We start from the raw sequence: 22777 nt of genomic DNA, 5'->3' as shown, positions 1-22777 counted from the left end.
GACAGTATGAATGGACAGTAATGCCATTTGGGTTAAAAAATGCTCCTTCAGAATTTCAACATATTTTGAATGACATATTTAATCCTTTTACTGAATTTTCCATTGTTTATATTGATGATATTCTCATATTCTCAAAATCAATAGATCAGCATTATAAACACTTGAAAATTTTCAAAGATGTCATTTACCGAAGTGGTTTAGTAGTTTCTGCTCCTAAACTAAAATTGTTTTTAACAAAGGTCAGATTTCTTGGACATGAAATTTGTGATGGCAAGATTAGACCTATTAACCGCAGTATTGAGTTTGCTTCTAAATTTCCAGATGAAATCAAGGATAAAACTCAACTTCAAAGATTTCTGGATAGCTTGAATTATATTCGAAATCACTACAGAGATCTTGCACAGGACACAGCAATTTTGTACACCAGGTTAAGGAAATCTCCTTCCCCATGGACTTTGGATCACACCAAGGCAGTCCAGAAGATTAAACTAAGGGCCAAACAAATTCCTTGCTTAGCTCTAGCTAATTCTTCATGGTTCAAAATTGTGGAAACAGATGCCTCCAATATTGGATACGGTGGTATTCTTAAACAGACAAATCCAAATACAGGAACGGAGGAACTTGTTCGCTTCACTTCAGGAACTTGGAAAAATGCACAATTAAATTATTCAACCATCAAAAAGGAAATTCTTTCTTTGGTTAAATGCATTTATAAATTCCAAGATGATTTAATCAATCAGAAATTCTTGTTACGCATTGATTGTAGTGCTGCTAAACAAGTACTGGAAAAAGATGTCAAGAATTTAGTTTCCAAACAGATATTCGCTGGTTGGCAAGCTGATTTATCTGCTTTTGATTTTTCTATTGAATATATTAAAGGCAGTTCTAATTCTTTACCTGATTTTCTAACTCGTGAATTTTTGCAGGGTTCATGAATCAGCCCCCCCATGATTAGCAATTGGCTGTGCTGGAACGGCATTAGAAATCGTCCAGTGTTCAGGAAATGTTATCTCACTCCAAGGAATCATCCTTTTTGTGGCAACATTTGATGTGTACATGTGAGACTCCATGGATACCTAATCAAAGGTATATTCAAACAGTATTGGTACTGGATTCTCAAGATGAGCAATGGATGCCAGATCCTTGGGAAGTAAAATCCAGATATTTCCAAACCCAACAATATGCTGCACCGGATGGTCGCCATAGATATATCTATGAAGCCATTCTTACTGAAACTTCCTCTGTGGAGATCAACCACATGAAGCAATTTCCGAATTCCAAAGATAGTCCTCTTACTTATAGTAAAGCTATCTTTAAGAGGCTTATACGGCCTAGTGACTGGGGATTAAATCCCAATTTGCCAAGGAAAATATCCTATGGTCACAGTTACAATTATTGGGATTATATCTCAGCATGGACATATTCGTTCTTTTATCAAAATCCGAAGCATAGGCATTCTTGGTTCTTCAAGATATGTCCTCAATCAGTTAAGGCTGATTTCCCCAACTGGGTTATACCCTGGTGGGCTATATTTGGCCCTGATCTGGATATGTTGCCTGAATCAATCAGTCAATTATATTTACCATGGCAACAATTTCATCCTCAATTACGAGGACAGGATAATATTCCTGTAGGGAAATCCACCCTATTGTTTTTTACTGAATTTGGAATCCCTTGGATTTGGAAATGGGATTTTCAATGTGGTTATACCACTGACAAGTTACCAGTCCTTCAGAGGATCTTTTATTACATATGGTGGTCAGGCATGACTCAAGAACCTATCCAGGCCCTACTCCATCAGATCAGAAAGAAAACAATGGAATATATGGATAAGATTCCAAAGTTAACTATTCCAGAACCTGAAATCTTTAACCCGTTTGAGCTTGTTAAAGATATGATCAGAAAACAACAACCATTAATTACCGAAGCTGATTTAATGGTTAAATGCATGGATTTTATGAGGAATAAATTTGTTAAATCTTTTGAATCCTCTACCCCTACAGTAAGAGATGATGCATCCATGGTATCAGTCTCTAGCCAGACCAGTCAAGATGGAAATCAGTTTTCTTGTCTAGCAGGTTATGCACAAGATCCCAATGAAGATCTTAATTCTGGAGACGAGATTTCAATAGCAGACTATTGGGACTCTCTCACAGGACATTTGAAGGACAAGATGAATCCACCTAAAAAGTAAAGATTCCTCTTATCCTACCGACAGAAGAAGACAAAGAACTTTTCCAAAAAGTCTTTGATTCAACAGTATTCCCTTCATCAGATGTCTACTTTCCATCAGATAAGGAGACAGCATTTAGTGGTGGGCCGACCGACTGCATTATTCTAGCACACGATCCCATACACTATGCGGACTTCAAAATGTTAATTTTAAGTCCATTTTATGTATAAATAGAGGGCAATGTTTCCCTTCAATGTATCTTTCAATTTTCTTTTCTCTCCTCTGTAATATTTCTCTGTACAAGTTTGAAGTTCAATAAAGAAAGTTTTCTGTAAGTCTGTGCAATACTTATTTTGTTATTATAAACTTCTAGTTCTAATCTATCGATCCTTTAAATATATTGCATATATTATATTTTGTCTGGAACTATTTATACAATCCTAATAAGATTTTAGGGTATGGCTTGAGTGTATGCTTGGATTTTATTTTCAGAAGGGTATACATGCTGACCGACATAATAAGTTAAAAACCTTCAAATAATGTGGTCTTCCTTGTAATGGATTTATCATGTTTAGCTATATTTGTGAAGTTGACGATTGAATATATAATACCACGTAAATGTAAACTGATTTTGGAAAGGGCTGTTGAAAAACCTTCTTATTTTATTTTATTATTATTTATTTGTAGTGTAAAAATGAATAAAGGGCAATTTGTCTTTCTTCGAAGTTTTTTTTTTTTTTTTTTTTTTTCTACTTTCAGAAGTATATATGTGGTCCATGTGGATGGACATAATAAGTTAAAAACCTCAAATTGACCGGGCTTTCTTGCCATGGATTTCTCATGTTTTGCTATATTTGTGAAGTTGACGTTTGAATATTTAGATGATACACATTAGGGATATAGGAGACATTGTAATCAATAATGGAATTCAAATCTGCCGAGACGACTCAAGTCAATGACCCGACCCGTATTCCTACCAATTTTATGTTGAATTCAATATGCGTGTTGTGAAGATGGATTTAAAGCTAAACCATTTGAACACCCTTTTAAGATTACTTACTTATCTCAAGGTGTTTGACTCTACTTTCCAAAATAGAGTTGAACGAGTCCCAAATAAAGCAGTGTGGCATGTGCTAGGTGCAGTTGCTTACCAAAAAACAAGAAATACGGGTCAACAACCCATTTATCATCTTGGTTTGGAAGTGAATATTACACTAAAATTGGAGAAAGCATTAATCGGCCATCTTTTTGGCTTGGTTTTTTTTTTTTTTTTTTTTTTTTTTTTTTTTTTTTTGGACTATTCTCCTCCCGATTGGGGGCAAGTACTATTAATGTCACTTGCCAATATTTATTTATAAAAATAAAAAACTATTTTAGACTGATCTTGAGAAAAAGAATTGAACCTATGCTTGACAAATGATTTCTTTTTTTTTTTTTCAAATTATGAGTAGTGATACTCAGACTGAAGAGTAGTACAAAATTATCTAATCGAATGATTTTGATTGGTTATTTAAACAAAATACAAGTAAGTGAAAAGTCACACCCTTATATTTTTTGCATAAATAATCAATTAAAATATATAAATATGATAACTTATTGCAACCGCTCAGTATAAAAATTATTTTCCTAAAATGATACACTAAACAAGGTTCGTCATTGACACAACCTCCCCAACACTGTCTCTCACTCTCCTCCCTTTTCAATTAAAAATATAATCGATTTCAATCTTATTTGAATGTTAAACAATACTTGTCTCTATACTGCCTGAAATCTCTTTCACAATACATTGATATGACTGGCATGTGTCCATTTTGAATTCTCATTAAAAGAGAGAACTAAAATTGAGATTTTTCTTTACATATTTTTTAAAAGAAAAGTTGTAAAAAAACCATGTGTCAATTTGTGATTGTGTCATATTAGTGGTTTGGATGAGATTCCTCCTACTAAAAGTGTAAGGATCCACTACATCACATGATATTGTCCATTTTGAGCCTAAACTGACACCTGTTTTTGAATTTTACCCAAAAAGTTCTCATACTAATAGGAAATAACATAACCACATGTTAGCACTTCACATTTTTCTTACCCAAACAATGTGGGATTATGCACCTGTAACTCTTCCAGTGTGGTAGCATGTCAGTGCCTCGCACCCGCCCACAAGATCACCACAAAAACCCTTGAATGTCTCATTGAAAAATATGGTTATTCACTTTCAAGGCATAACGCTTCTATGTACAAAAAAAAAAAAAGAAAAAAAAAAACTATTGTCTTTAATGGATGGCTTTGAAAAAATAAAAGAGATCATGTTAAAAAAAAAAAATTAAATTCATAAATTTTGTCATTCCAAAAAAATTTAAAATTAAGGATTAGATAAGAAAATAAAAACAATGAAGACTTCCTCATATTTTTTCTTTTGGGAATAATCCAAGATTTTTTTTCTTTAACAATGACTCATTTTAAATAATGAAATTCTGTATCAAAATATCATGTAAATTGTGATACATCCACATTGCCATAACAGTTGTTACTGAGACAATGCATGAGTTTGTGGCAAAAACTAAACCACAGTTTGTGAACTATTTCTCTTTGTAAAAGCAATTGGCGTGTTTTGATGAATGACCAAGCGCTGAATGAGCTGTTGATTTTCTTGCGTTTATGAGATTTCGAGGCCCTATCGAGATTTTGTTTTGAAATTTCAAATCGAGGAAGATGTCATACATTTTTTTGCAATTTTGACGCTAGTACATATTCAAGGAGCATATATAATTTCTGGATACATTTTTCAATAGTATTAGCTGATCCATTTAATTTGTTTTTTATTTTTTTTTGTCATCTTTCAAAGAGTCTTTAACACTTACTCCCTTGGTCCTAAAGGGCATCTGGGAATCAACTTGCCGTAGATTTTTAATATATTTTTATTATATTGATAATAGTTAATTTCTAAATTTATCCTTATGGAAAAAATATATATATTACCTAATTACTATACTTGTTTAATTAAGTCTACGTGAAAAGGATAGTTTAAAAATATTATAAAAAATAGTATATCTATTTTTAGAATTGAATATATATTTTAAAATATCCCAATATAAAAAAAATAGATAAAAATTTTTGGATGGAGAAAGTATGTCTCATCTCAAGCAGACCTGTCAATACTGTTTGGTTATACTACATGGTCTTTGATTGCAAACGAATACGTACCAAAGTTTGTCAAGAACATACACAATGAAAAAGATCAGACGAACATTGAAGAGAAGGAATTATATAATTGAATAAATCTAAAGGACTAGCCCACTGCCTGAGGCTCCTTGATAATTAATAACAACAAGAACAAGTGAAAACTTAATTACAATTCACTTGTTTTTATTTGAATTCTTCTATCACGAGTATGCACAAATGCACACCAACATCATACACTTTTTTATACACTACAAATAAAAAAAAATACCCCAACTACATGTATAAAGAACAAAAAGAATACAATATGGGTTGTTTGTTCCAGTCTTATTTAGACAGTACAGCTATATATTGTGTTTATGAGGTTCTGTAAGATTTGTTATCAATGGCAGTGTCACGCCCCAAAATTTCTAATACAAGACCCTTATCTTATACTAAAATTTGGTGCGTGACTCACATCATACATCCACCAAAAACAATAATTAAATCAGTAAGAATACATTTAATTTATAAATCCATCAATCCAAAGGAAATTTAATACATCCCCAACTAATAAAAATTCCACCACCAATGAATCTTATTACAAAGTGTTTGCTATGACACAATAATAAAATCAAAATGTGGAAATCTGGAAAATCTCCATCTCCCATTGAACCTCCTTTGCAAGCCAAATCCATGTGCACCTGAAAGTAATAAAGGGGTGAGCTCACAAGCTCAGTAAGAAATTGCTAAACACTATCATCGTTCAGCAAGTCAATCTTTACTTAATCTGTATAAATAAACATATATAAATGACCACGAAAATATCTACTATTCATCGTTATTCTATAATATCAACTCAAACTGTAAACTTACAACCCATCTAGAATTTAAATTACTAAAATTCTACTTACCTCACATGAGCCCCTGGCTCCCCTCAACCAGTTGGCGTTCTAATGTCATTACCTCACATGAGCCCTTGACTCCACTCCAATAAATGGTGTGAATTGCATAGTTCCTGACTACCAAATACACATATGTGGCTAGGTTGTACGTCTACTCACCCAAATAATCCCTGATCACGTCCACACAATAAGGGCTCATTAGACCCATGGCCATAACACAAAATAATGCACTCGCATAAGGCTGGTCCCTGACCATGCCTAACTGATCCAATAATCTCGACCAATCATTAAGAGGTTAGTCCTGCACTACCGCTCTTTCTAGTTCACATACCTCATCTAAATACCAAAAGCATTGTTTTAATAAATATTTTTACCATTTAGTAATCATAACTCATAATTTCCCGAGTACACCAAATACCTTAATTAATTACTTAAATAATTAATAAATAAAAAACATACCATAACATACTCATAGTCTAAGATTTTGCAACCTGCTAATTAACTTACATTCTAAAAATTACCCTCATTATCGGCCAATCTGAGTTGAGTTTAACTGCCCTCACCATCATCTATACCATGGCTTAACTTCTAATACTAGTTCAATTTCTTTACTGAAACCCACGGATCCTTAACTGACACCTATATAACCATGGATTATATATACCATAGATTAAATATATCCAATAATTACTAAATCTCTAATCAATCCAAAGTCAATAATTAAAAAAAAATTAACTAAAGCTAACCTCAACGGTACCAAATCTGTAGGCTTCATAGGTAGATTGCCCATATCAAATATATTATCTACTGCCCCATTTGCTAAAATAACTCACTTGCTATAATATCGTGTAATCCCAACTACACCCACTTTTACATACACGCATAGAATATATAAAAGATTAACACCAACTCTACAACTCTAACACTCTAGATCCTTTACACCAGATTATCAAATAATTATCTCCCAATCAATGATCCAACATTCAAGTACTAAAGCACTCTTGTATATGTCAATTAGTACTAAAAATTCTAAATAACAATTTATAATTTAATCAATACGTGCTACTTTCATGGATCAACCCATTATTGTACATTCACCTTATGTACAAGATTAAAATCCCAGAATAAGTATACCCACGATCATGAGTTTATAATTAATTCATAGATAATCATCTTACCATCAATCACATAAAAAAAATATATAAGATATAAGCAAGAATTAACTTGTCTGAATTGCTATCACCATTTGAGCTTTTTCTCGCTTCCCAACAACAAACGCATAAAAATCCTCGGGGATAACAACGTACGTAAAAAAACTAAACTGAATACACAACTAAGTTAAGCAGTTGAGTTCCATAAGGACTCTTTTAAAAAAACAAACTAAACTGAATGATAACGTTATCTCCGTCAAATAATCTACATTAAATAAGCTAGTCAAATAACCTACCTCATTTCGCAGCTTTATCTCCTTATATATATATATAACACGAATCTTAAAAATAAAAAATAAAAAATCATGGTTGTTACAGGCAGTTTGCAGGATTAATTACTCAATTTATTTACCACTCCTAGCCACCCCAAATGGAACCAAGAGGTGTGGGTATGGAGGAGGAGGAGGAGGATGAAATATAGCATGACCCGCAAAGCCCTTCTGGCTGATGGTGGTGCTGGGGATGTTGTTGGTGCCAGGGTTCGGTGACGGATCTTGGGGCTGACCTTTGGGCAAGGATTGCAATAAAAAATTTTCATTCAGGAGCCTACTAGCTTCATATGGTTTTGTGTTTAGAAGGAAAAGGAGTGCCATTATGAATAGAACAGTATTTGATGGCTTCATCTTGTTGATCATAAGCATGCAAAGAAAGTGTTGTCAACTGTTAAAACACAATTAATGGAGAATATATATATGCATGGATAGGGGTGTATTTATATGCATCGATCATCAGGCAATCAACTATTATGACTTGAATATTATTTCCATGGTTTTAACTTGATTAAAGGGCCGTTTTGACTGTTGACTAGAAGGGATACACTAGTACATTTGAATTTGAACGGGTACGTGAGTGAAATAATCCCATCAACTTCTTTCTCTTTCTCTTTTTTTTATTTATTTTTTATTTTTAAAGATTTTAATTTCACCGTACATTTGATGGTAATTCTATCAAAATGACACCAGCATGTAATAGTTTGGGGGGAAAAAAAAAACAAAAAGTCAATTTTTATTTTTTTATTATGTTTTTGAGAAGAAAAAATAAACATTTGATCAGTTTGAAATCATACAAATAAATCGAAAACCTTTGATTTCTTTTTCTTTTTCTTTTTTTACCTAAAAGAAAGTCCCTTACTAATTCATGATATTTGTCCATTTTTTTATTTTAAATAAATGACAGATAAAATTAAGAAATATCTTTTCTTATATTTTCTTTACATATTTTAAATTTCTTTTTTTTTGAAAAAAAACATTTTGTCATTGTACCATTTTAGTGGTTTGGAAGAGATTCCTCTTCACTGAGGAGACAAGTAAAAGTATATATATTTTTACTTTCACCATATAACATTTTTATGTGAAAATTTATTAACTTCAATGGATTATATTGATTTGGAAAAATAAAAGATGTTATCTTAAAGATACCGTTAAAATTCGTAAATTGTCATTTTTAAATTTTAAAAATGATTAAATAAGAAAATAAAAATATTGAAAACTTCTTTATTTTGTAAATGACCCATGTTGTTGTTTTTTTCCGAATAATGAAGCAAATACATTATGGACAATGTTTAGTTACACACCGATGAGTAGCTTCACCCTACTCACCCTTTATGTATTTCAATAATAAAAAACCACATCAGCTTTAATAATAAAATCAGCAAAACAATATAATGGTTGATCCGAGAGACGTGGGTTATTTTGTTATTAAAACTGATGTGTTATTTTGTTATTGGAACACATAAGTAGTGAGTAGGGTGAAACTACTCATAAGTGAGTAGCTAAACATTATCCATTATAAAATACATGGTATAGGGTGTGTATTTATATGTTTTAATTAGGGCTGTAACTTGGGCGGGTTAACCTAACCCAGCCCAGCCCAGCTTCAACCTAGAAATTTTGTAATCTGGACATACAATTCACAAATCAGGTTCATGTTCGGGTTGGGTTTTGTCAAAACCCAGACATATTAGGGTTGGGCTCGGGCTCAACTCGAACCCAACCCAAAAACCCAAAATTAAATTTTTTTTTTTTTTTTTTCTCCTTTCTCCTTTCTCTTTCCTCTTTCTTCTTTCTCTGTCGCCGTACGTCCCGAACATGAAAAAGGGACTTATCCGGCGATGTTGCTTCTTTCCAGCGATGGCGCCTGCCTCCTCGCCGGAGATCTAGGTTTCCTCTCCCTCGCTCCGGCGATTTCGCCAGAGGACGGCCGTCTCTTTAAGACCTTTGTAGGGACCTCTCGACTCTCTGGTTCACTTCTCCATCGTCATCTCCTTTATCGGTTACCGTCGTCGTCGAGAAACTCTCGCTGAAACTGTACAAGTCTGAAACCTCAGAGATGATATCATCTGTTGGTTTAATCATAGCCATTGGTTGGATCTTGGCTTCATCGACTTTAGGCAGCTTGTTGTTGGTGGGTTTGATCTGTGTAGAAATGGGTGGTTTTCGGAATGGGTGTCTCGGAGAGCACTTTTTTGACAGTTTCTTCTTCGAGTGGCGGCGGAGGAGGAGCTCTGCAGTTGGCATCAGATTCCAGCGAGTGGTGGTGATGATTTAGAGGAACCACATCTGGGTTTTAAAATAAATAAATAAAATTAACACTGAGATCTGAAAATATATGGGTTTTGAACTTCTGATTCTTGTAGATTTTGTAGTTTGTAGTTACAGTTGCTGAGAGAGGGAGAGCGAGAGAGTTGAGAATGAGATCTGCGATTGTGGAGGCTAAAATGATTTGTCCTAAAATTTTGTTGTTTTTCAATAATAATATAATTCGGATAAAATAATAATAATAATAATAATAATATAATCAAATATATATAATATATATATATATATATATATATATATAATATAATATAAATTTCCGAAAAAAAAAAAAATTTATTAATTTTTTTAAAAACTCAACCCATTAACCAGACCCGGACGACCCAAAAATATTTGGGCTGGGTTTTACCATAACCTATGTTGGATACAATTCGGGCTGGCTCAACCCAACACGATTCGGGTTGAGGTTGTGTTGGGTCTGGGCTGAATTGGGTCAGCCCAACTTGCAGCCCTAGTTTCAATTAACCCATCAATTAGTATGACTTGAACTTTTCATAATTTTAGTTTGACTGTTGACTAGTAGGGGTAAACTAATGGTTTAGCTTGAAATTGAATGGGTCATAGAGGGGAAAACAAAAAAAACAAAAAAACAAACAACTAACTAGATTTGAACTTGAACCCAAGAGCTTATATTTGTTTGTTTGTTTGTTTTTTTTTTTTTTTGTTTTTTGAAAGAGCAAGCTTAAATTTGTTGTTTATTAATAAGAAATTCGTTGAAACCTTAAAATGACCGGGGCTACCTTGTTATGGATTTCTGATGTTTTACTTATATTTGTGAAGTTGACATTTGAATACATAGATATAGATTTGAGCTTATACACGACATTCTTATCAACAATGGAATTCAAATCAGCGGAGATGACTCAAGTTAATGACCCGACTCGTACTCCTACCAAGCTTATGTTCAATTCAAGATGCGTGTTGTGAAGGCGGATTTGAAGCCAAAAGAGTTCCACACAGACTTACTATTTGAGGGTGTTTGACTTTACTTACTCGTGTAAGTTTGGACTCATGTTACTTGCTCACAAAAAACAAAAGGTTGCCATAACTCAGCCTATGAATTTATTATCTTGGTTTGGAAGTGAATATTTGGCTCAATAAAGGACTATTTCGCAATAGCTTCTACTCGTATTTTTGTTGTGGCAATGTAAAAATAAATGTCAGCATGAGTTGTATTTTTTAATGTATTTATGTAAATTCTTCAAAATTAATTTGGTAATTAATTGTTATAATTAGGATAGTTAACCGATATATTTTAATTTATTTTTTAGGATTCTTTAATTTAGAAAGTTTCCTCTATCCTGTAATTACTGTGTTATCGTCTATATTATTATTGGAAGAGTAGAAAGTAACAACGAATCATTCATTGAAATATACTGTTTGACTTGGTATCAGAGAAACTCTAATAATTTTTTTTCTTCTTCATATTCCGTATTCCGAATATCGTAATTTGAATTTTATTTCTATTGTTAGTCTAAATGGCGTTTACTTCACGCGCAACTACGGTACCAACCATCTAATTCCATCCTGCACCTCACTTTAGAATCTGTCCGAGGGAAGATACTTTCATCAACAATCAAGGACTCCCACATCAGCAGAAGAATTACAAATGAATGAGAGGTACCCGAATCAATTATGCGACCACCAGCTAAATTGCCTAACCAATCAAGGCGAACCTGAAGGGGTTGAGGCTGTGAGGCTTAAAAGCCATGATCACCGGAATTGTTGGCTGTCAACTCCCATATTTAACTGCTTTCCATTCTGGGAACTTTGGGCCTATGTTCGTCGAGGGCTAGCAAATCAAATAGTTGGGTTGGGCTTTGGGCCTTATACTTGAAGTTAGCCTGGGCTAACTATTCTATATTGCCTTTTGTTGTAATCCATCTTCTTTATTTCAATGATATTTAATTTCACTTTTCAAAAAAACAAAAAAAAAAACTACTGTGGACTACGAGACACCGCAGATCATAGTCCACCAAGACAATTCTGCATTTCCAACTAGAATTATATTGGATGAGACTAATTACTCATTATGTCTCATCCTCGTCAATACATGTTTGGTTATATTACATGGTCTTTGATCGCAAATGCATACATACCAAAGTTTGTCAAGAACATACATAATGAAGAAAATCAGACGAACATTGAAGATAAGGAATGATATCATTGAAGAAATCTAAAGGATTAGCCCAATATCTGAGGCTCCGCAATTGATAATTACTATAACAACAAGAACAAGTGAAAACTTAATTACAATTCACTTGTTTTTATTTGAATTCTTCTATCACCAGTATGCACAAATACAAACCAACATCATACACTTTTTTATTACAAAAAAAAAAAAAAAATACCCCAACTACACGTATAAAGAAAAAAAGAATACAATATGGGTTGTTCCTGTCCTATTTAGACAGTACAACTATATATTGTGTTTATTAATGGCAGTTTGCAGGATTTGTCAATTTATTTACCACTCCTAGCCACCCCAAATGGAACCAAAAGGTGCGGGTATGGATGAGGAGGATGAAATATAGCATGACCCGCAAAGCCCTTCTGGCTCATGGTGGTGCTGCTAGAGCTGGGGATCTTGCTGGTGCCCGGGTTCGGTGACGGATCTTCTTGCTGGTGCTCAAATGTTTGTTGCATAAAGGTTCAAAAATGAAGCTTGGCTGCTTGTGTCCTTGTGGACCTCATTCTCCACAGCTAGCCCAATTTGATTTTGACTTAGCTATTTGACACCAACGGAGTTAGAAATGGTGTGAAATGTTATATATACCCTCACTTTTTTAACGCAATTTAATAAAAACTAATATTAAAAAAGATGAAAGTATTATTAAGTACTATATGACTTATGGTTGAAACTACAAGGCAATTGGGCCAGGTACAACCATTCCTCCTTCGAGTCACATAATAAACATTTGTGAGTGTGTCTGAATATTTATTTAATAATAATAATTAAACAAATAAACAAAAATAATTAAAAACAAGCAAAACCTTGATTACAATTCACTTCTTTTTATTCGAATTCTTGAATCACCGAATCTACACAAATACACACCAACAGCATCCTCTTTTTTATACACTACAAATAAAATAAAATAAAATAAAAAACCCAACTACATAAATAAAGAACGAAAAGAATACAATATGGGGATTGTTCCTGTCTTATTTAGACAGTACAGTTATATATTGTGTTTATGAGAGGTTCTGTGAGATTGTTATCAACGGCAGTTTGCAAGATTAGTCTATTTATTTACCACTACTAGCCACCCCAAATGGAACCAAGAGGTGTGGACATGGAGGAGGAGGATGAAATATTGCATGACCCGCAAATCCCTTCTGGCTGATGGTGGTGCTGCTAAAGTTGGGAATCTTGTTGGTGCCCGGGTTCGGTGACGGAAGTTGTGTTGGAAACGGCATTAGAAAACGCAAACTTTGAAAGGATTTTTAAAAAGATTCCGCTAAGAATTTTTTGCGAATCTATTGACGAGCGCGTTCCTCTCTGCGAGGAGATGAACGTGGTATATTTATTTTCTCAAATCCGTTTCCGGGTGAATGAGAAATTGGCTCAAAAGTAAGTGATTTATAAAGCCTAAATGGGTGTGAATAAAGTGGGAAATGCTTGTCCCACATCGAAAAAGTAGTAAAGCAACCTTGAGTATATATATGTCTAGTATGGAATTTGGGTTTGGGTCCAAGGGCACCCAAGTTTTTAAGAGGGGGAGGACCTAGGCTAGCCTGGATCCGAACCAACTACTGCCCGGTCCGGGCTAGGGCGGGGCTTGATTGTGAAATGGGTTTAACATTTTACCCAAAGTTGGGATGGGCCTGTGTGGTTGTATTTTATTTTGTTGCTGGACTTATCAAAATGGGCCTGTTTACTGGGCTGAATTAATGGCCGAGTTGGATTATTTGCTTGCTGGACTGGACGAAATTAAAGGGCTGGGCTGGATCAGAATTAAAAGGATTCAGTTTTAATTTTGAACCAAGAGTTGCACCCTTTACAAATTAAAAACCATCAACAGATTTTTAATTTTGATTGGTCAACAATGGTTGCACCCATTCGGACTATGGGTGCACCCATTCAGAATAGGCACCAACAAGCCTATAAATACCCATCATTGGGTTCATTTCAATTCACACCAATTCAGAAATCTTCTTCTCTTCTTCTGAATTTCTTCTTCTAATTCTTCTTTGTTCGGTTCAGCCACTGGTTTGGGTTCAACCTAAACTGGTTTGGATTGGGTTCGAACCTTGGTTTCCAAGTTTGGGTTCAATCTTGGTCTCCGAGTTAGGGTTCAATCCTGGTCTCCGAGTCTGAGTTCAACAGAGAGTGCTACACCGAGTCGGTTCGCCTATTCCATTGGTTTGAAGTGCTACTACCAAAGGAAGAAAAGTCGTTGTATCCTGGGAGATAGACGCCGAAGAGTCCGTTAGCACCGTAGCGGGGCGTATCTGTCTTAAGGCTATAGAATTAAATTCTAGCCTCGACTTTATCAGGTTCTTTTATAGTATTATTTTCTTGATATTAAACTATATAAATATATATATAGATTATTATAATAAATATTATATTTACAAATAATATTTAAATAAATTATACTATAGTATATGATACATTATTTTATCAACAATCTTAAGACAGATACTTTATACTATAGTAATAATTATTTAATTATTATTGTTGTTATAATTATTATAATTTGACTCGTGGTCTGTATATCAATATATAACAGACAAATGGCAAGTACGAGTATTACCGTGCCTAATGTTCCCGTCAGTCATGGGGAGAAGCCCGAAAAATTCAACGGGACGGAGTTTAAAAGGTGGCAACAGAAAATGATGTTCTACCTTACAACTCTGAATCTAAGCAAGTATCTGACTGAGACTGCTCCAGTGTTAAATGAGGGTGATACAGACATTACCAAGGTTGGAGCTGTTGATACATGGAAGCATGGAGACTTCCTATGTAAGAACTACATCCTCAATGGATTGGACAACACCTTATATAATGTGTACAGTCCAATAAATACTGCTAAAGAGCTTTGGGAGTCGTTAGACAAAAAGTATAAAACAGAGGATGCTGGATTGAAGAAATTCGTGGTTGGACGATTTCTGGACTTCAAAATGATAGACTCCAAGACAGTCATGAGCCAAGTACAGGAGCTCCAGCTGATCCTACATGAGATACATGCTGAGAAGATGACATTGAGTGAATCCTTTCAAGTAGCTTCAATCATTGAAAAGCTGCCACCTACTTGGAAAGATTTCAAAAATTACTTGAAGCATAAGCGCAAGGAAATAGGGCTCGATGACTTAATTGTCAGGCTGAGAATTGAAGAAGATAACCGTACATCTGAAAAGAGAGCCGAAAATTCTTCAATGGTGTCAAAGGCAAATGTAGTGGAAGCAGGACAGAAAAATAAGAAGAGGAAGCACTCTGGAGAAGGTCCTAGCCAAGGAAACTACAAGAAGTTCACTGGGAAGTGTTTCATATGCGGCAAGCTAGGACACCGAGCTAAAGATTGTTGTAGCCGCAAAACACATCATAACCCCAGGAAGAAGACCACTGAGGTGCACATAGCTGAAGAAGATAAGTTGACAACTGATGTATCAGAGTTAAATCTTTCAGCTGTGGTTTCTGAAATCAACCTGGTAAGCAACAACAGAGAATGGTGGGTGAACACAGGAGCTACTCGTCATGTTTGCTCTGAAAAGAGGATGTTCACTACCTATGAAACTATAAATAATGAAGAACAACTCTACATGGGGAATTCTTCTACTGCAAAGGTTGAAGGACAAGGAAAGATCAAGCTACTAATGACCTCAGGGAAAGAGCTCACTCTTAATAATGTGCTACATGTACCAGACATCAGGAAGAACTTGGTCTCTGGGTCACTACTAAGCAAGAATGGGTTCAAGCTGGTCTTTGTATCTGATAAGTTTGTGCTGACTAAGAATGGGGTGTATGTGGGCAAAGGGTATCTAAGTAATAGACTATTTAAGTTCAATGTAATGATTGTTGTACCCAAAGTTATTAATGATAATAATAAAGCTAGTGCTTCTTCTGCTTATATTATTGACTCATGTGATGTATGGCATGGTAGGTTAGGACATGTTAATTATGATACTATTCGTAGATTAATTAACATGGAATCTATACCTAAATTTAATATTGATTTAAATCAAAAATGTCAAACATGTGTAGAAGCAAAATTGACTAGAACCTCATTTCACTCCATAGAGCGAAGTACTGAACCTCTAGCATTAATTCACAGTGATATCTGTGACTTTAAATCTGTGCCAACTAGAGGTGGGAAAAAGTATTTCGTTACTTTTATTGATGACTGTACAAGATATTGTTATGTATACTTGTTAAGAAGTAAAGATGAAGCCTTGGAAATGTTTAAACATTACAAGAATGAGGTTGAGAATCAACTTGGAAAAAAGATAAAGATGTTTAGAAGTGATAGAGGTGGTGAATACGAAGTACCATTCGCTGACATTTGCTCAGAACATGGTATTATTCACCAAACTACCGCTCCTTCTTCACCTCAACAGAACGGTGTTGCTGAACGCAAAAACCGTACCTTAAAAGAAATGATGAATGTTATGTTGATAAGTTCTGGTTTAACCCAGATTTTGTGGGGGGAAGCTTTGCTCTCTGCTAATTATGTTCTCAACAAGGTACCTCAAAAGAAATCAAATGTGACACCTTATGAATTATGGAAAGGTCAAAAACCTTCCTATAAATTCTTAAAAGTGTGGGGGTGTTTAGCTAAGGTTGCGGTTCCTACTCCTAAGAAAGTTAAGATAGGACCAAAAACGTTTGATGGTATTTTCATAGGCTATGCATAGAATAGTAGTGCATATCGTTTTCTTGTGCATAAATCAGACATTCCTGATATCCATGTCAATATAATTATTGAGTCAAGGAATGCTTATTTCTTTGAGGATATATTTCCATGCAAAAATCCTCTTAAAAGAAATTATGATACTGCTAATAGTTATATACAAGAGAATATAGACCAAGAGTCTATAGATGATGAAAATAAGGAAGAACCTAGACGTAGCAAAAGAGCTAGAATGTCTAAGTCATTCGGTCCTGATTTTCTGACATATATATTGGAGAATGAGCCACAAAGCTACAAGGAAGCTATGTCTTCTCCTGAAGCTAATTTATGGAAAGAAGCCATAAATAGTGAAATTGAATCCATCATGCAAAATCATACTTGGGAGCTGGTGGATCTTCCTCCTGGTACTAAACATTTAGGGTATAAGTGGATTTTCAAGAGGAAGATGAAGCCTGATGGTTCAATTGAAAAATATAAAGCTCGACTTGTTGCTAAGGGATACAGGCAAAAAGAAGGCTTGGATTATTTTGATACATATTCACCAGTCACAAGAATAACATCCATAAGATTGTTACTAGCTATTGCAGCACTGCAAAACTTAGAAATACATCAAATGGATGTTAAAACTGCCTTCTTAAATGGTGAATTAGAGGAGGAAATCTATATGGAACAACCTGAAGGGTTTATAGTTCCAGGAAAAGAAAAGAAGGTGTGCAAACTTGTAAAATCCTTATATGGATTAAAACAAGCACCTAAACAATGGCATGAAAAATTTGACAAAGTGATGTTGTCAAATGGTTTTAAAATTAATGAGTGTGATAAATGTGTGTATGTGAAAAACACTCAAAATGGATATGTCATTGTGTGCCTATATGTGGATGATATGCTGATAATGGGTAGTAATGATGTTATAATCAAAACTACTAAAAAGATGTTGACCAAAAATTTTGATATGAAAGATTTAGGTATAGCTGATGTCATACTAGGAATTAAGATTTCTAGAACATCAGATGGTCTAGTATTATCTCAATCTCACTATATTGAGAAAATATTAGAAAAGTTTAATAAAGGGGATAGTAGTCTTGTAAAGACTCCTGTTGATGTAAATCTTCATTTATCGAAAAATACTAGTCCTAGCATATCACAACTTGAGTATTCTCGCATTATAGGAAGCTTAATGTATTTGATGAATTGCACACGACCAGACATAGCATACTCAGTTAATAAATTGAGTAGATATACTAGTAATCCAGGAAAGAACCATTGGACTGCAATAATTAGGGTTCTAAGGTATTTAAAATATACTATAAGTTATGGATTACATTATTCTAGATATCCAGCAGTACTTGAAGGATACAGTGATACTAATTGGATATCAGATACAAAGGATTCTAAATCCACAAGTGGCTATGTCTTTACTATTGGAGGAGGTGCCATATCTTGGAAATCTTCAAAACAAACTTGTATTGCCAGATCCACTATGGAATCTGAATTTATTGCTTTGGATAAAGCAGGTGAAGAAGCTGAGTGGCTTCGTAATTTCTTAGAAGATATTCCAAATTGGCCTAAACCGGTGCCCGCTATATGTATACATTGTGATAGTCAATCAGCAATTGGAAGGGCACAAAGTAATATGTACAACGGTAAGTCTCGACATATACGTCGACGACATAATACCGTTAGACAATTGCTCTCAAGTGGGATAATCTCAATACATTATATCAGGTCAAAAGATAATTTAGCGGATCCGTTTACATAAGGTTTGACAAGAGAGCAAGTATATAGTTCATCGAGGGGAATAGGATTAAAGCCGAAAGCTAACGAGTCATCTTAATGGAAACCCAACCTAGTTGACTGGAGATCCCAAGATCTAGGTTCAAAGGGACAACAGAAATTCTGAATGGCTCACCAGAAGCACTGGGAAGATTCAATCTTCTACCCATTTCTATGATGAGACAGTGTTACCTACAACGATGAGTAGGATAAGCTATGCTTTTAATGACTCTTATACCTTGAAAATTCAAGTGGGGTATGGTAGGATACTCTTAATAAGAAGTCACCTATATGAGTGTGAAGTGGGGCCGTTTATATGAGAACTTCTAAGGCTAAGTTTTCTAGAGCGCTCATGAAATACCAGGCGTTGTTCAGGGCCATATGAACACAACCGTGAGAACCGACTTTGTGTAGGAAGGAATTGTGTGCTTGCTATTGTCTTGGTTTACATCAACGGCTGAACAGTTCAAGACATAATGTTCACTGGTTAGCCAGTAAATCCGATAGTAATACACTAAGGAAGGTTCAAGGCCAAAAGCTATCTATCCCGATGCAGTAACTTTCCAATAGTACTCTCTATAGTGTCTGTATCTTCTCCTTTTGTAATCTGCGCAAATTTTCATTCATGTGGGGGATTGTTGGAAACGGCATTAGAAAACACAAACTTTGGAAGGATTTTTAAAAAGATTCCGCTAAGAATTTTTTGCGAATCTATTGACGAGCGCGTTCCTCTCTGCGAGGAGATGAACGTGGTATATTTATTTTCTCAAATCCGTTTCCGGGTGAATGAGAAATTGGCTCCAAAGTAAGTGATTTATAAAGCCTAAATGGGTGTGAATAAAGTGGGAAATGCTTGTCCCACATCGAAAAAGTAGCAAAGCAACCTTGAGTATATATATGTCTAGTATGGGATTTGGGTTTGGGCCCAAAGGCACCCAAGTTTTTAAGAGGGGGAGGACCTAGGCTAGCCTGGATCCGAACCAATTACCACACGCGCGCGCCGCCTGCCCGACCCGACCCGGTCCGGTCCGGGCTAGGGCGGGGCGGTGCTTGATTGTGAAATGGGTTTAACTTTTTACCCAAAGTTGGGATGGGCCTGTGTGGTTGTATTTTATTTTGTTGCTGGACTTATCAAAATGGGCCTGTTTACTGGGCTGAATTAATGGCCGAGTTGGATTATTTGCTTGCTGGACTGGACGAAATTAAAGGGCTGGGCTGGATCAGAATTAAAAGGATTCAGTTTTAATTTTGAACCAAGAGTTGCACCCTTTACAAATTAAAAATCACCAACAGATTTTTAATTTTGATTGGTCAACAATGGTTGCACCCATTCGGACTATGAGTGCACCCATTCAGAATAGGCACCAACAAGCCTATAAATACCCATCATTGGGTTCATTTCAATTCACACCAATTCAGAAATCTTCTTCTCTTCTTCTGAATTTCTTTTTCTAATTCTTCTTTGTTCGGTTCAGCCACTGGTTTGGGTTCAACCTAAACTGGTTTGGATTGGGTTCGAACCTTGGTTTCCAAGTTTGGGTTCAATCTTGGTCTCCGAGTTAGGGTTCAATCCTGGTCTCCGAGTCTGAGTTCAACAAAGAGTGCTACACCGAGTCAGTTCGCCTATTCCATTGGTTTGAAGTGCTACTACCAAAGGAAGAAAAGTCGTTGTATCCTGGGAGATAGACGCCGAAGAGTCCGTTAGTACCGTAGCGGGGCGTATCTGTCTTAAGGCTATAGAATTAAATTCTAGCCTCGACTTTATCAGGTTCTTTTATAGTTTTATTTTCTTGATATTAAACTATATAAATATATATATAGATTATTATAAAAAATATTATATTTACAAATAATATTTAAATAAATTATACTATAGTATATGATACATTATTTTATCAACAAGTTGGCCGGGGAGGACCTTTTGGCAGGGATTGAAATAAAAGATTTTCATTCAGGAGTCTACTAGCTTCATATGGTTTTGTGTTTAGAAGGAGAAGTAGTGCCATTATGAATAGAACAATAGTTGGAGGCATTATCTGTTGGGAAACAGAAGTTTTTAAAATTTTCTGAGTTAGGGACAAGTTTTATGCATGAAGAACATGATGATTCATTCAATTAGAGATAGAAAATTTACATCAAGGTTTGAGTAAATTTTAAATCTCTTCTTTTAAATAAATGTTGTCACTTATTGTAAATCCCTTTACTAGATGTCTCTTTCTTGGATCACCATCTTGTTGATAATGATCTTACCTTTACGAATCACCCATAAACCTCCATGAATGACTTTGTAGAGTTAAGCTTGTGGGAGCCTCCATCAGATGAGAATACTAACCTTAAAATTCTAGAGTGAGAAAAACTTTTCTTGTCTTTCAAAAATATTATACAAAGACGTAACCTAAAATATACATAGACCCCATGTATATAAAGGCAAAAATAAAAATAATAACTGAAGACAATATATTTTTCGTGATATCTCAAATCTAATGGGCTTTTAATATCAAGTTGGACTATGAGTGAGAATCATTTGAACTTATTATTTTCTTGGCTACAATGAATTAATAATTAGCTATATCCATTATACCATGGACCCAATTCAATTAATTTATAAATTAATTTTTACTCCACTAAAAGAAATTAATTGAACTCCAATTAAATAATAAATAACGTCTAAGTCAATGTTGCATTTTGACTCCTCTATGTATAATTAGTTATCAGATAAATAAAGTCATCAACCCGACTACTATATTAATATATTTATTTTGGTACCTTTGATTATTTTCGGCTTAATCACAATAAAACATTTGTTTGACAAAAATAATAATTTAAATAAATAAATATATAGAAAATTATTTTTTCTAAAAACACACGAAGGCTTTTGAATTTACTTTGTGATCAACCATAATCAATACAAAATAAATACAAGTAACAATGATGCAAATATTGAAAAAATAATCCTCTAACTATTAATCACCTAATTACCCAAAGTGCCGGTCTATGGATTCTGAAGATTCTGCCTAATAAAGCAAAGTAATTACTAATTAATAAAAGAGTCTATACTTCTCTTATGCTTAAGAGTCAAATGTCATGACAGTGATAGTGAGCAATTGTATACGACGGCTCTTGCAATATATATATCTCAACCTAACGCGGATCTAGTTCAAGTCTTAATTAATAATAAGTTCATTCATAATTACCGACTATAAACTATTTATGACTACTATTTATATTCATGTATTAATCGCGATCACATACATATATAAATATCTCTTATAATCAAGTGGACACTATCAATTCCATAATGAATCGAAATATAATACATTGAATTCACCAATTGTATAAAGGATAAATAATTCTGATATGTTAGGAACATATATCACTTTAATCCAAATAGGAATTCGCTAGCTATACCAGGGCATACAAATCCTAACAACTCCCACTTACCCTCATACCCAATTCGAATCTAACTCCCATGTTATCTAAGTGACGATCAAAACTATTGATTAATGACACCTTTGTTAATGGATCAACAAAGTTGTGTCTAATGTAATGTTCTAGCCACGAGTACATTTTCTTGGCGGACAATATCATGTAAGACATGATACTTCCTCTCAATGTACCTTGTTCCTTTATGGAGCCTTGGGTTATTAGTTTGGGCTACTTCTACACTATTGTCGCAATATAGCATGATAGGCAGGTTAGTATGCTCCACAACCTCTAAATCAGTGAGATCAAACCAAAAGGTTTCCTTTGCTGCCTTTAAGGCTACAATGTACTCCACCTTCAGATTTTAGTAAGTAGTTAAAATCTGCTTAACATTCTACTAACTGATTTCCCTTCCATTGAGTGAACATACACCAAGTCATGAACCTCATAGTATTTATATCTGATTGAAAATCAAAACTAGCATACCCGACTGGGATTACATCATCACATCCATAAATGAGCATGAGATTATTTGTTCTCCTAAGGTACTTTATGATATTTTTCACAATAGACCTGTTATTAAGTTTGAGATTAGACTAATATTTACCGACTATCCCTACAGTGTAGCGGATGTCCTGTTTAGTATAGACCATGGCATATATGAGACTCCCACATACGGAAGTATATT

The sequence above is a fragment of the Cornus florida genome, unplaced genomic scaffold, assembly GCF_030987335.1.
Source record: "Cornus florida cultivar Cherokee Brave unplaced genomic scaffold, ASM3098733v1 CherokeeBrave_3.0.0_Hap2_Chr05, whole genome shotgun sequence".
Taxonomy (NCBI): domain Eukaryota; kingdom Viridiplantae; phylum Streptophyta; class Magnoliopsida; order Cornales; family Cornaceae; genus Cornus; species Cornus florida.
Note: the sequence above shows the minus strand (reverse complement) of the source record.